Consider the following 15386-nt stretch of genomic DNA (forward strand, 5'->3'; position numbering starts at 1 on the left):
AAGGGTCTCCTGTAGCCCCAGCTGTCCTGGAACTCACTATGTAGACCAGGCTGGCCTTGAACTCACAGAGATCCACCTGCCTCTGCCTCCCAAGTGCTGGGATTAAAGGTGTGCGCCACCACGCTTGGCTCCCTCCCTTTCTTATATTCTTTCTGATTCCTCTTTGGTGACATTCCCTGAGCCATGGGGGTGGGGGGTTGATATAGATGCCCCATCTGTGACTGAGCACTCACAGCCACTTCTCCGGACTTTGAAGAGTCACAAGCCACTACCCACTGCCATAAAAGCTTCTCTGTCCAAGGTTGAGAACAGCATAAATCTATGGATACAAACAAATATTTAGAAGGCAATTTGACAACATGCCCATTTAGAAAACATCAATAGCTCTTGCCTTTGGCCTATGACTTACTTAGTCTTGAGTTTTGACCATGTTTACAGTACCAGACACAGTTTTCTTCCCATGGAGCAGGCCTCAAATCCAACTGAGAGAGGTTGGTTACCCCATAAACAATCTTGCCACTATTGCACCAGTGAGCACATCTTGCCTGGAAAGTTGGTGCTGTAGCATGCAGGGTCCGGTCCGACTGGCTAAGACTGAATGTCTTTTCTCCCCCAGAAACCTACATAAGACCTTCAGTACAACGAAAGCTAGCCAGCAGGGAGAGTTTCTAGGTCAGTTCAAGTTTGATTTATGTCCTACAATGTCTTCAGAATTAGGGTCTTACCATCTAGTTATGGTGGGCAACCAAGAGCAATGGCGATAACCTGCTTATTTTGGCTGCCTTGGGATCTCCCTGACTTGATGAAGTCCATTCTCACTAGAGTGAAATGGAGGGGTTTTTTTTTTATTTTATTTATTATTTTTATTTTATGTGTATGCATGTATTGCCTGCATGTAGGTAAGTGCACCCATGTCATGCAATGCCTGAGGAGGTCAGAAGAGGCTGTCAGATCCCCTGGGACTGGAGTTACGGACAGTTGTCAGCTGCCATGTGGGTGCTGGGATTCGAACCCGGGTCTTCTGCAAGAACAACCAGTGTTCTTAAGCACTGAGCCATCTCTCCAGCCCTGAGATGTAGTTTTAATGTAGCTTTAATCTGCATTTCCCTGGTGGCTAAGAAAGTTAAACACTTTTTAAAGTGTTTACTAGCCATTTGTATTTCATCTTTTGAGGCTTTCTGTTCAGTTCCCTAGACTTTTAATTAGATTAAATTTAATTAGGCTTTAATTAGATTCTTTTCTTGATGTTTACTTTTTTGAGTTCTTGGTATATTCTAGAAACTAATCCTTTGGCAGATATGTAGCCAGCAAAGATTTTTCTCCCATTCTATGGGCTGCCTCTTCACTTGATTGACAGTTTCCTTCTTTGTACAGAAACTTTTTAGTTTCATGAGATTGTATTTATTGATCACTGGTCTTTTTTCCTGCCCTACCAGAGCCTTATTCAGAAACTTCTTACCTGTGCCTAGAAGTTGAAGTGTACTCTCTCATTTTTTTCTCTAGCAGTTTCAGGGTCCTTGTTCCATTTGCATTTGAGGTCTGTGCAGAGTAAGAGGTAAGGATCAAGTTTCATTTTTCCACATGTTGAAATCCAGGTTTATCAGCATCGTTTGTTGAAGATGCTGTCTTTTCTCCTATGTATATCTTGGGCATCTTTGTCAAAGATCAGGTAGCCATAGCTACATGGACTTATATCTAGGGCCTCTATTCCACTTATTCATGTGTCTGTTTTTCTGCCAGTACCATGCTGCTTTTGTTGCTATGGCTCTGAAGTATAATTTGAAATCAGTTATGGTGATATCTCCTACAGTACAATTTTTTTGTTCAGGATTGCTTTGGCTAGCCTTGGTCTTTTGTGCCACCATGTAAATTTTGATAGTTTTTTCTTCTATGTCAGTGAAGAAAGACCCTCAACTTTTTATTGGGATTGAATTGGATCTGCAGATTGCTTTCGGTAAGATGGCCATTTTCACAGTATTCATTCTTTAGATCTATGAACATGGAAGGTTTTCTGTCTTCTTGTGTCTTCAATTTCTTTCTTCAGAGTCTTTCATTTCCTTGGTTAAGTTTATTCACTGGGATTTATTTTCTTTATGTGTGGCTATTGTGAATGGAATTGTTTCCCTGATGTCTTTTTCAGTGTTGTGTTAATTGGTATATAGGATGGCAGGGTTTTGAGGAGTCCCAATCAGAGAGGAACCAGAGTCCAGGATAGGAAGTGGGAAGGGCTCTGGGAAGCCCAGGAGGGAGGTGGGGGTTGGGAGGAGGAGATGTGAGTTTCCTGGGGACCTGTGGGACAGCTGAAGGGTCTTTGGCAAGTGGTTAGTGGTGCTCTACGGGAATCACAAAAGAAGGGAGATGACCCAGAAGCAGGAGATCTGAGCTCCCTACCTGTGTCTCCAGGCCACATGGGACAGTTGGAAGGTCCCTGGCTGGCAGCTGGCAGGGCTTTAAGGAGTCACAAATGAAAAAGAGGGTTCCCTACCAAGGTCTCCATTTCCTCTGGGCCCCATGGGACAGCTGGAGGGTCCCTGGCAGGCAGTAGGTGGGGCTTTCGAAGATCCGTGGGAGACATGGGCGGAGAGGAGAAAGCACAGGGTCTTGATTTGCAGCAGGTGGGGTTTGGGGGATTCCAGGCCAGAGAGGAGCAGAGAGAAGAGGTGCAGGGACCTGGATGGGCTACAAGTAGGGCTCTGGAAAATCTGGAAGGGAGGAAGAAGGGCTGAGAGGACGAGGTCCTACCTGAATCTCCTGGCCAAGTGGGGCAACTGGAGGGTCCCTTGCAGAGACCTGATGGAGTTCTGGGAAGTTGTGAATGAAAAGGGGCTAGATTGGGTCAGTGAGAATTCCACATCTGGTGCTTCCTGCCACATGGGTCACCTGGAGTATCCCTGGCAGGCAGCCACTGAGCTAAATGTGTATTTTCAATTTACCATGGATTTATAATGTGGTAACAGTCACTGAAAGAATGGAAATCAGTAAGTTGTCTTTTTTTTTTTTAATGTGTATGTATAAGTGTTTTGCCTACACGTTTGTAAGTACTCCTGTGCATGCAATGCTACAGATGCCAGAAGAGGAAGTGGGATTCCCTGGAACTGGAGTTATGGAGGTTGTTAGCCACCATGTGGGTGCTGGGTGCTGAGAACCAAACCCAGGTCCTCTGCAAGAGCAGCCAGTCCCCTTAACTGATGGCTGAGACTGTCTCAAAAACCTAAACAAAAAGTTAATCAACCAATCAAACAGCAAGAACAAAAACTCAAAAAATAAATAAATAAAAAACAACAAGAAAAAAAAGTAGTTTACCTGAGTGTAGTGGCACACCTTTTAATCCCAGCACTAGGGAGGCAGAGGCAGACTGATCTCTGTGAGTTTGAGGCCAGCCTGATCTACATAGCAAATTCTAGGCCAGTGAGAGCTACACAGTGAGAACTTGTCTATAAATAAATAAATAAATAAATAATAAATAAATAAATAAATACATAAATCCCCACAGATTCTAGAAGACAAATGAAAATGAAGATCATACATGAAAATCCCTGAAGGCATATTGGTCCTAAGACCAATAATAAACAGAAACCTATAAAAGTAATTACATGTGTACTTAGCCATGTTGAACCCCTCGGTTTAATCCTCAAGCACACACATGAAAAGAAGTAAATAAAAAATAAAAGTAAGAGAAGCTGAAAATCAGAACCAAGCTGGAAGCCCTCTCCAATCAGCCCCACACCAGCCTCCTTCTGGCTTTCCAAATAATGCTGCCCAGGAGAGAACAGCAAAAACTTCAAGGGAAGGGCAGCTCCTCATAAGCAGAGACCTACAGGGCCAGAAGAGGCCCAGGTACACTGCAGGGGTCCAAGAGAACTACCAGGAAGGGACTCACAACCTCCCTAAAGCCCCTACACAGCAGAACCCCAGGGAACGTGAAGGAGACTCCCTCTAGCCACTCCTGTAGGAAGCACCACTTAGAACCTACTAGAGCCGGGGCACTCAGCATTTCTCCTTTCGACTCAGTGCAACTATGCCAGCAATTCTTGGCATAAGTGTTCTTTTAATCTCTCGTTTTCCATTATTTAACTTCTACTCTTGCATTTATGTCTCTTTTGTTTGTATATTGCTGTGAGGTTTTAGGTCTGCTGTTTATGTTTCTCCACCCATTTAACTCAGGCATTCTTTACTGCACTCTTCAGGCACATCTCCTATCCTCCTCTTATTCCTACATCTTTTCTTCTTTCTCTCATCTTTATCCTCTCCTGTCTTTACTCCCTCATTACAACCTCCCATAGCTTTAAGGATCTCTAAAACCGTTGGACCTTAACAGTATCCCAGCTTTCCCATTCTAGCTATTTTACTCACCTCAGTCTTTTTCAAGTCTAATACTTAACCCTTGTTCTTATCCATTCTACTCTCCTCCCATTCCTAATCTTCTTAACTAAAATCCTAGTATACCGCATGCTATCCTTGGTTGTTTATCCTTCAGCAGTTACTAAAGTCAGAAGGGCCACTGTTACCAGTTAGCTAGTATGACAATTGCATAGTTGTGGTTCTTCTCCCAGTTAATATTCTACTCAGGGAATAACACAGAGCTTATACTAGAAACCTAGAACTCCTAGACTGAGGATTATTTTCTGAACTACATACTCAGTGCTACTACATTCAGTTCCCACTCGAACACTGCAAATATTTCAACTGACAGACTATAGCTGATAAAAATGAACGAGCCAAGCAAAGAAATAACACCAGATGAATAAACCCCAACTCGATAACACAAGGAACATGATAAACCAAGACAACATAAGTCCTCTAAAAATCATTAACCCTACAGTAATGATATCTAGTGAAAGTGGGTTAGATGAAATCTTGGAGAGTTCAAAATAATATGTGTGAGCAAAGACACAAACAACTGAATGAAATAAGGAGGGCCATAGGTGGATGACATGAAAGAAGAATTCAACAAAGATAGACATAGTGAAGAAAAGTCACTAGGAAATGCTGGGAGTTTAAAAAAAAAATAGTAAGTCAAATAAAAACCTCTGTGGAAAATCTCAGCAGTGGTAGGGATCAAGGAAAGGACAGGTTCCGTGAGCTTGAAAACAAGGCACAGGAACTGGAATGAGCCCACAGCAGAGATAAAGTAATAAGAACATACCAGTTGGGAATTCCAAGATCTACGCAACACTTTGAGACTACTAAATTTATGGGTTATAGGCAAAAAGAATCTCATTCTAATGGTACAGATGGCAGAAAATAATCTTAACAGAAAATTCCCCAGCATTAAGAAAAGAGATGCTAATCCAGACACAGAAGGTATTTAGGACACTGTATTAGTCAGGGTTCTCCAAAGAAACAGAACCGGTAGAATGAATATATATGTATAGAGATTTATCAGCTTAGCTCACAGGATAGAGTCTCAAAGTGTTGACAATGGCTGCACCACACTGGAGAGGCTGAGAATCCGTAGTCGCTCAGTCCACAAGGCTGAATGTCTCAGTAGTCCCAATCTGGTGCTGAAGGTCTGATGAATTCTAAAAGATCAGCTAGTCTTCAGTCTACAGCAGCAAGATGAACTCACCAGTGAGAGAGTAAGAAGGCAAGCAGCAAGAAGCCAGGCATTCTCCTCAGCTTCAGATGATCCAATTAAGAAGATCTCTTTCATTTCAGTTAATCCCAGATCCAATCAAGTTGACACCCAGGGTTAGCCATCACAGACACCAAACTGACAAGACCAGAAGAGACTCTCCCTTGCATGTTATAATTAAAACACCAAATATACAGAACAAAGAAAGTATATTGAAAGAGGTAAGAAAGAAATGGCAAGCTTCATATAAAGGCAGGTCCATTAGAATAACACCAGTTATTCAACTGAAAATTCAAAGACCAGAGGGGCTTGGAAGGATATATTTCAAGTTCTGAAAGACAACAATTGCCAACTCAGACTACTATATCCAGAAAAGCTATCTGTCATAATTGAAGGAGAAACAAGAACTTTCCATGATGAAAATAGAATTAAGCAATTTATAGTCACTAAGTCAGGTCTACTGATGATACTTGAAAGAATCCTTCAGACTGAAGAGAAAAACAAATCCATACAAGAGACCGCAAGGAAGAATAAACTACACTAGAACAATAGTTAAGCAAGAGAAGAAAAAAAGCTAAAAAAATCAGCAAAATGGCAGTAATATACAACTTTCAGTAATAATGATCTCAATCCCCCAACCAAGATACAGACTAGCAAAATAGATAAAAAAAACAGGAACTGTCTGTAAATTACCTCCAAGAAATGTACCCAACCTCAAAATATACCCAACCACAAAAGACACAGCCACTTTAGAGTGAAAGGATGAAGCTTTGAAGTTTTAGATTTGTATGTTTAATTTGGAGTATCTATAGAGCTCAGGAGGCTAGAAAGGGCCAATGGGAAGAGGAGGGGTCTTTAGGGGTACTAGGGAATACATATATGCTATGAAAGTAGATGGGGGAATACTGGGGGATGAAGGTTTAAGCAGAGATAGGGCTAGAGGACAAAAGAGAGGAGGGGTGGATTGGGTTAACCAAAACTAAGGATGTATGAAAAACTTGCTTATGGGGGTAAAGACATGGTTCAGCAGTTAAGAGCACTGGCTGCTTTTGCAAAGGACCAGGGTTTGATTCCCAGCACCTACTTGGCAGCTAACAACCATCCATAACGCCAGTTCCAGTGGAATCTGATGCTCTCTTCTGACCTCGATGTACATTGCATGACATGGGTGCACTTACACACACACAAGCAATACATTCCTATGTAAATAAAAATAATAAATAAAATATTTTTTGAAAAAGAAAAGAAAAAGCTCCTCCTTGAGGTTATACATTATTAAACAAAAACCCCAGTGCCAGGTGTGGGATAATGCCATATGAGTTGTTGGTCAGGGAGACCCTCTAGGTCCACATTGCAACAGGGGCTCTGGCCATTGCTCTTCATTGGTCACCAGAACTAGATGAATTATTGTTTAATTCATCTTAATGAGTTAAATTAAATTCACAATTTAATTCCTAATTCTTATTGCTGAAGACACCACATACCTTGGTTGTGTGACATAGAGAAATCAAATTGGAATTGTACTGGAAGTCTCTTCCATGCCATCTAACTTTTATAGTGCCAGAAAATTGTATGCAGCCTACTAGGGGAGAAAAAAGCATCAATGGTTTTACTTAGCTGTGAATTCAGCAAACTACAATATGAACTTACCACACAAGATATGCCTAATTGTGCAACAATGGCATGACTGTTTTGGAGGTAACCAAGTGCTCTCTGATTGGATTGAGGCCCGCTCCACAAGAGGGATTCCATACCTGGTACCATGAACAACTCAAAAGTCATGGCAGAGGAGGTCATAGGTCATAATGGGAGGACACAATTCTGTTGTTTAGCTAAACTGGCAATGTCTAATCATCTTCTACTTATGTGCGTTTATAGTCATAGATAATTCACACTCTTGGCCCTAATCAGAGAACACATTTTTGCAGTGAATGACAGTGAATGAAGACTCATAGCTGCCCAAGACACTAAGGATAAGTAAAGGCTGAGTATCATTCCTAAACAAGACATTTATACCACTGCCTCCAAGTCCCAGGGAACACTGTGGGAGAAGTGGCAGAAAAATTGTAAGAGAAGGAAGATCAGGGCTACAAAATGCCATCTTTGGGGCACTATATAACTATTACAATCACCAACTCTCAACAACTATGGATGACTGTACTGAGTCTGTACAAGAAAGAGCCCCAGGTAAGGATGGAGGAGGGACTCGAGCAGCCCTACCCCTAACTACTAAACTACTTCCTATAGATAGATTCAGGAAAAAGGAAACTTGGTGTCTTCAGTTGTGTACCCACTGGTGTCCCCATCAGGCTCTAACAAATAGTCACAATCCAATGATCACATAAACGGCCCTAGTAAAATTAAATAGACCACACAACAAAACTGAAAGTCATGAAACTGGGAAAGGGACAGAGGGGGAGTTGATAGAGATGGGAGAGAGGTAAGAGAAGGTAGGGAGAGTAACCAGAATGTACCATATAAATTATGAAATTGTCAACTATTTTAAAATGCAGTATTTAAAAACCCAAACATTGTTTCTAAATACTAGCAAAGAACTGAAAATAAAATATTAAAAATAATCTTTATACACCTTTCACAAAAATTCACTAGCACTGTGCAGTTGAGAACAGCTGAGGTATAAACTAATTTCAACAGAGGGTATTATTGTCTACAGTAAAAGTAGTTAATGGGATTCTCTATTTGGTCACAATCATGAGGAAAGTCACTAACACAGACTAATGTAAATGTACAGTAAATAAAAAGATAAATTTAACTACTTAATGAAAAACCAACAGGATAGATTTAAAAAAAAAAAAAAAAGAGAGAGCGAGAACAATTCACTGTTAATGGAGAGGACAGAGGATCTTCTGCCTAGAATTCCTCAGTCAGGAACTAAAGCATGGCAGTTTTCCTTAATTTAGTGTGCTGGAGGTTGTAAACATCAATTTGATAATGTTTAACTATGTACCACTTGCTTCTTTCTACCTAAAGCAAGGTTTTGGTAGACCATTCTCTAAACTACATAAGGTAAAAAAGATTTTTTAATTGTTTTGTGTTTTCTATAAGGTTTACCCGGGAACTTATAAAGCGTAGTGTGTACATGGGTAATATTAACTTATTACATTATCTTAGATTCCATGTTCTTTTAATAGGATGATGCTGCACAACAGTCTCTTCTGAGCCAAATAACTATCATCCTCATGACTTCAGCTGTGTCTACTTGCTAAAGATCATCACAGTTGGGATTGTTGACAGTTGTGTTCATTAAAGGAGGAGTAAGCAGGGTCATTGGACCCTCAACTGAGCATCCAGCTGCTCTTCTCAGCCAGCTGTATGTAATTCTGCCCTAATTGCAAATGATCTCCTACATTTGGGAATGACTATAGTACATAATCTTGGGAAGGATGAGAGGGTTTGACCCATGAGGTTATAAAAAGTCAACATCCATGCTGGTTAAAGGCTTTCCAGTGCAAGTACTCTCAGGTCACCCATATACCTCAGTAACCCCTCACTCATATCTGTAAGTAAAATCTGTAAACTCATTGGTTCTCCAGTGTGAACTTTAATATAATCAAACATTGGTTTGACACTAGACCATTGGAAAGGGGGTAAACATTGCTTAGTATCCCTAGGAAGAGAATTCTTGCAACAGATGGAAATTTTGTTAGTAGTATTATGACTCATGGTTATTAAGAAAGAAAATGGAAAGTTAAAAGATGTTAGAAGGATATGAGAATGGAGATATTTTATTAAGAAGGATTCATGTATGAAAATTATGATGGCTGGATACTTCCAGAATAGACAGGAAAAAAATAGATTCTAAAACCTGCATATGAAGTATTATGTTAGCCGAGTGTGGTGGTGTGTGCCTTTAATCCAAGCTCTCAGAAGGCAGAGGCAGGTGGATCTCTGTGAGTTTGAGGCCATCCTGGTCTACATAGTGAGTTTCAGGCCAGCTGGGGCTACTGAGAAAGCCTGTCTCACAAAGACAAACAAAAAAAGTACAATCCTATAAAACTTCCAGTGAAAGCCAGGCATGGTTGGTACATGCTTTTAATCTCATCACTTGGGAGACAAGGGCAGGCAGATCTCTGTGAGTTCAAGACCAACCTGGCCTATATAGTGAGTTCTGGGCACACCAGGGCTACAGAGTGAAATTGGAAAGAAAGAAAGAGAGAAAGAGAGAAAGAGAGGAGGACAGAGAGAGAAAGAGGGAGGGAGGGACAAAAAGACAAGGAGAAAATCTAGGTGATGCATTTGGTGAAGGATTTTTAAGTACATCAAAGCATGATCCATGAAAGGAAAGTGTTAAGTTACACTTTTAGAAAGTTAAAAAACCCCTGATCTGCAAAAGGAAATTAAAAGACAAGACTGGGAGAAAACGTTTGTAAAACACATACATGATAAAGGTTTTATATGCAAGATACACAAAATCTTAAAACACATAATAAGAAAATGACCCTGCCTGGCACAGCTGTGCATGCCTGTAGTCATGCAGAAGGATCACTTGAACCCATGAGTTCATTATAAGCAATATAATGAGAACAAGACAAGAAGATCTACTTTGGGGCTGGCAAGATGTCTCAGTAGGTAATGGTGCTTGCTACCAAGCCTGGAGGCCTGAGTTCAATCCCTAGAATGTACATGATGAAAAAGAAAAATAACCCCCAAAAGTTGTCCTCTGATATCTATGTGTGTGCCCCTCCCAAAATAAATAAACAAATAAATGAAAAAAGATCCAGTTAAAAAGTAGCAACCTCTTTAAAAGCATTTTTAATATTTTATTCTATTATTTTTATGTGTATGAGTGTATTGCCTGCATGTAAGTATGTGCACCTGTGTCGTGCAGTGCCCACAGAGGTCAGACAAGAGCATCAGACCTCCTGAAACTGGAGTTACAGACTGTTGTTACCTACCATGCGGGTACTTGGAATAGAACCTGGGTCCTCTTCAAGAATAGCCAGTGCATTTAACCCCTAAGCCAGCTCTCCACCCCTAAAAGCATTTTTTTTAAGGCAGTAATCTGGAAAAAAAAAATGCACTTTTAGCTATTTACCCAACTGATTTTAAAAAAATGTGTACACAGGAACTTGTACACAAATGATCATTGCCTTGATTCATAACAAAGTCTGAAAGCAAATTAAGAAGTCCTTCAACTATTGAATGAATAAGCAAACTGTGGCACATTTTAAAATGAAATTATTCAGGGGCTGGAGAGATGGTTTAGCACTTAAGGGCACTGGCTGCGCTTGCAGAGGACCCAGGTTCAAATCCCAACATCCACATGGCAGCTGACTACCATCTGTAAGTCCTGTTCCAGGGGATCTGTCGCCCTCTTCTGACTTACTGGGGCATTGCACAACACAGGTACACTTACATACATGCAGACAATATACTCATAAAAGAAAAATAATAAAATATTTTTAAATGAAATTATTCAGAGGTTAAGAAGAAATGTATTTGACCTGGCAGTGCAGGCCATGGTGCCAACAACTCAAAAGGCTGAGGCAGGAAGATTGCAAGAAAGACTAAGTTTGCCTTCCTAAGAAAACTTAGTGAGACACTGTCTCAAATAAGAAGAAATCAAAAACCAAAAAGGCCTGGGGTATAGCCCAGTGGTAGAGTGCTTGTCCAGCATGTGTGAAGCCCGAAGTTCAATCTTTGGTTTCTCCCCCAACACATTCACACACATAGAAATGCCTTTCAAAGCCATATGGATGAGCCTTAAATACATAATGCTAAATGAAAAAGGCCTGTCTGAAAAGATTAAGTGTTGTTCCATTGCAATCATAAAGATATTCTCCTACAGCAGTTTTAAAAAAAAGTCCAAGATTAACTGGTACTTGAGGAGAAGTGAGAAAGAGTTGAACATGAAATGAATAGTAGATTTTCTGGAACAGGGAAACTATTCTACAATAGGGTAATGAAGGATAAATGAATGTTCATAGCAGTTTTATTTCTAACTCCAAACTGGAAACAACTCAAATGCTTTGTCATAGGGAGATAGATAAATTATGGCTTATCTATACCATGGAACACTGCAGCAAAATAACAGCAACAACAAAACCCCCAATGAACTACTGACAGAGGAAAACAAGAGTCTCAAAAATGTGCTGAGTGGCTCTGCAACCCCAGTGTACAGCCATGGCTGCCTACAAGCTGGTGTTGACCCAGTACCATGAGAGCACCTGGAAGCTGCATAACTGCTTCTGAATTAGGAGCCTACCTGAGCTCCAAGGGCACTGAGAGAGCCAAGCATGGGGGACAGGTGTTGCAAGGTGCTATGAATTTGACACATACTTCAGCTCTGTGCAGAAAAGAGCAATCCTGACCCTCAGGACAGTGACCGGATGTGGCTACCAGTGAGTGATACTATTAAGGTCTGACTGCTAAAGCATAAACTGCTGCCAAGCACAGTGAGGCCCAGGTGAAGATCTGGAGGTGCCCCTGTGATGTCCCATCACCTTTGATGGAACCCGAACATCCCTTCTACACCATCAGTAAGGAAGCAGCTAAGGAGTGCCAGAGCCTGCCATTTTGGGAAGAAGAAACTGTTCTCTAGATCAAGGAAAGAATGGGTCCTGACTGTGGACCATGCCATCAGCCTTCCAGGCATTTTCATGCATGTGGAGGATCTCTCTGAAGAGACCACCATGGAGCTTAACCTGTCAGTTGGTATTCCTACTGTCTATGAATTGGACAAGAACTTGAAGTTCTTCAAACTCACACAGCTCCAGGGGGATGAAAAGACTGGACATAAAGCCATAGATGCTGTGATGCCCAGGGCAAGACCCAAGAATTAAAGGTTCCTGCCCATTTATTCCCCTGTACCTCCCCCCTGTACCTGCCCATTTATCCCCCTGTATCCTCCTAGCATCTGCCACTCTGACCATGTGTGAAGGATCTTAAGCAATCGCTGCTGATGGAGACTGATAATTTGCATTTTCACTTTACATTTTGTCCCTGGCACTCCCCCCCTTTAGAGTCAGAACAGTAACTCCTAGGGTGCAGATTCTTGGTCCAAGACCATAGAAGGCTCCTCTTATCCAGGAGAGTAGAGAGATGGTAGTTCCTTTTTTTTAAAAAAAAAAAAATTTGTTTGTTATTTTTATTTTATATGTATGAGTGTATTGCCTGCATGTATGTGAGTGCACCCATGTCATGAAATGCTGCAGAGGTCAGAAGAGGGCTTCAGATTCCCATAGAACTGGAGTTAAAGACAGTTCATAGCCGCCAGGTGGGTGCTGGGAATTGACCCGGGTCCTCTGCAGGAGCAGTCAGTGCTCTTAACTGCTGATCCATCTCTCCAGACCCTATGTGGTGGTTCTTGTTTTTCATAGTGTTTTGTTTACTAAGGACATGCTGAAGAAGAGACCAAGGAGGGAACCCTGCCCAGGGTACAACCAATGAGAATACAGAGTCCGTTTTTGTCTTCAGGGCCTGTCCTGCCCTCTTCTGCACTCAGGTCACTGGGGGCTACAGTCATTCTAGTAGAAGATGAATGTAATGTGTGTGGTGGTTTTCAAATTATTTATTTTCTATTGAATTTTTGTGGCTTTCATACATTTTGATCATATTTAGACCCCCTCCCTGTCTGCATGCCTATTAATGCCCCCCTTTGCCTGATTTCGTGTGCTCTGTCATACATATCAAGGCCTATCAAGTCAAATTCGTGTCCCCAACTGTCCTTTAGTGTGAGTTCATCCACTGGAACCTGGTTAACCTATCTAACATGACACCCCTAAAGAAAATCAATATGCCCTTTCTTAGCAGCTATCAGACGGGTGCCAAAAGTTCCTCAGTGAAGGCTGGGGCGTTTTACCCACTTTCTCCACTTCTATGATGTGATTTTTGTCTTACTTGGGATTACATGGGTCTTGTGCATGCTGTCACCATTGATGTACATTAACTTTCCAGCTGTCTGGAAAGCTATACTTCTTTGTAGTCATCCACCATGTCTGGTTGCAGTTGCTTGGCCCTGCCACAGGGACTCAGGACTCACTGAGTACAACTTTACTAAATCAGTATACTAAGTAGTGATGTACAATAAAACAGACAAACAGATAGCCAGACAGACGTTATGCTGAGCAGGAGAAGCCAGAACCACATTCGCTAGATGCAATTCATAAGGAATTATAAAACATGAAAACTGGGACTGGAGAGATGGCTCAGTGGTTAAGAACACTGACCGCTCTTGCAGAGGACCCAGGTTCGATTCCCAGCACCCCCATGGCTGCTATTAACTGTCCTTAACTCCAGTTCCAGGGGAATCCGATGTCCTCTTCTGACATCCTTGGCATTGCATGACACGGTGCACTCATATACATGCAGGCAATACACTCATACACATAAAATAAAAATAATAAAATGCTGGGCATGGTGGCACACGCCTTTAATCCTAGCACTTGGGAGGCAGAGGCAGGTGGCTCTCTGGGAGTTCAAGGCCAGCCTAGTCTACATAGTGAGTTCCAGGCCAGCTGAGACTACAGGGAGACCCTGTCTCAAAAATGTTTCTTCGCTGAATAAATGGTCATTTTGGCCAGATTAGAGCAAAGGAGCAAACAAGACTATTTTTATTTTATGTGTATGAGTATTTTGTTTGCATGTACATGCATCCATGTCATGCAATGCCCACAGAAGTCAGAAGAGGGCATCGGATCTCTTGAAACTATAGTCAGAATAGTTGATAAACTGCCACGTGGGTGTTGGGAAACAAACTTTGATCCTTTGCAAGAGTAACCAATGCTCTTAAACCACTAAGCCATCTCTCCAGCCCAGAGAAAACTTTTACTTTTGTGAATGAAATATTGTTTACTTTGTGGGTGATTACACGTGTCATTTGTCACTATATTATGTGTAAGTAAAGCATCAACAAAACTGATTTTAAAAACAAAAGAGGCAACAAAATTCCCTTGAGAACACAGGTCAGTTTTAATGCTGGATCTTCCCACATGCTGGAATGGAGAGCTTTTCTCTGCTGTTCCAACACTCCCCAGTACTTCTAGTTCTCACTAACAGCTCTTTTGAAAGAAATGCTGCAGCTATATACAAAAGGTTGTATATAACTCCCAACCCCCATTCAATTCCTATATCAAAATCCTAATCTCCAACATGATGGTACTAGGAGGTAGGGCCTTTGGAAAGTGATAAAGTTTTGACATTGGAGCCTGCACAAATGGGATGCATGCCTTTATAAAAGAGTCACCACATGAGGTCATAAGAGAAGACTGCTGTCTATCAACCAGGAAGTGGGGCCTCACTAGACCCCGTATCTGCTGAGCCTTGATATCGGATTTCTCTGACTTCAGAACCATACAAAATAAAGTTCTGTTGCTTCTAAACCATCTGGGCTAATGTACTTGATTATAACCTGAAAGGACTGAGACACCTGTCATCTCCAACCATCACCTCCACTTATGCAGGTTTCTCCCTTTGCCCTTTGTAATACTTCCCATGCCTAACTCCAGAACCTCTCAGAGTTCTGCAAATCCAGAGTTGTCAGTTTGTTCCTTTAGTGTTTATGTCTTGATCTGCATTCATTGATTTAATCCCAGTTCGAAGGGAGTATATTATGTACCTATTGCTATATAACAAATACTACAAAATTTGGGAGTTTAAAGCCACAATAAAAAGTGAACGGGGGCTGTTTAGGGCTGGCTGATTACTAACCTAAGTGTCTATGTCTATCTGATTCATCTTTATTCTTCGGCAACTTTTACACTTGTAACTTGTGAAAAAAATACCAATCAATATAACTATGATAGATATTAGTATCAACACAACTGAAATGCTTATGGTAATTCTAAATTAC

At 41.3% G+C, this 15386-nt stretch overlaps 1 pseudogene; it reads left to right on the plus strand.

Moving 5' to 3' along the window:
* The first annotated feature begins 7722 nt into the window (after positions 1 to 7722).
* LOC115070934 lies at positions 7723 to 12378 on the plus strand (annotated as a pseudogene).
* Positions 12379 to 15386: the final 3008 nt, after the last annotated feature.

The sequence above is a fragment of the Nannospalax galili genome, unplaced genomic scaffold (assembly GCF_000622305.1).
Source record: "Nannospalax galili isolate Female #2095 unplaced genomic scaffold, S.galili_v1.0 scaffold54, whole genome shotgun sequence".
NCBI classification, from domain to species: domain Eukaryota; kingdom Metazoa; phylum Chordata; class Mammalia; order Rodentia; family Spalacidae; genus Nannospalax; species Nannospalax galili.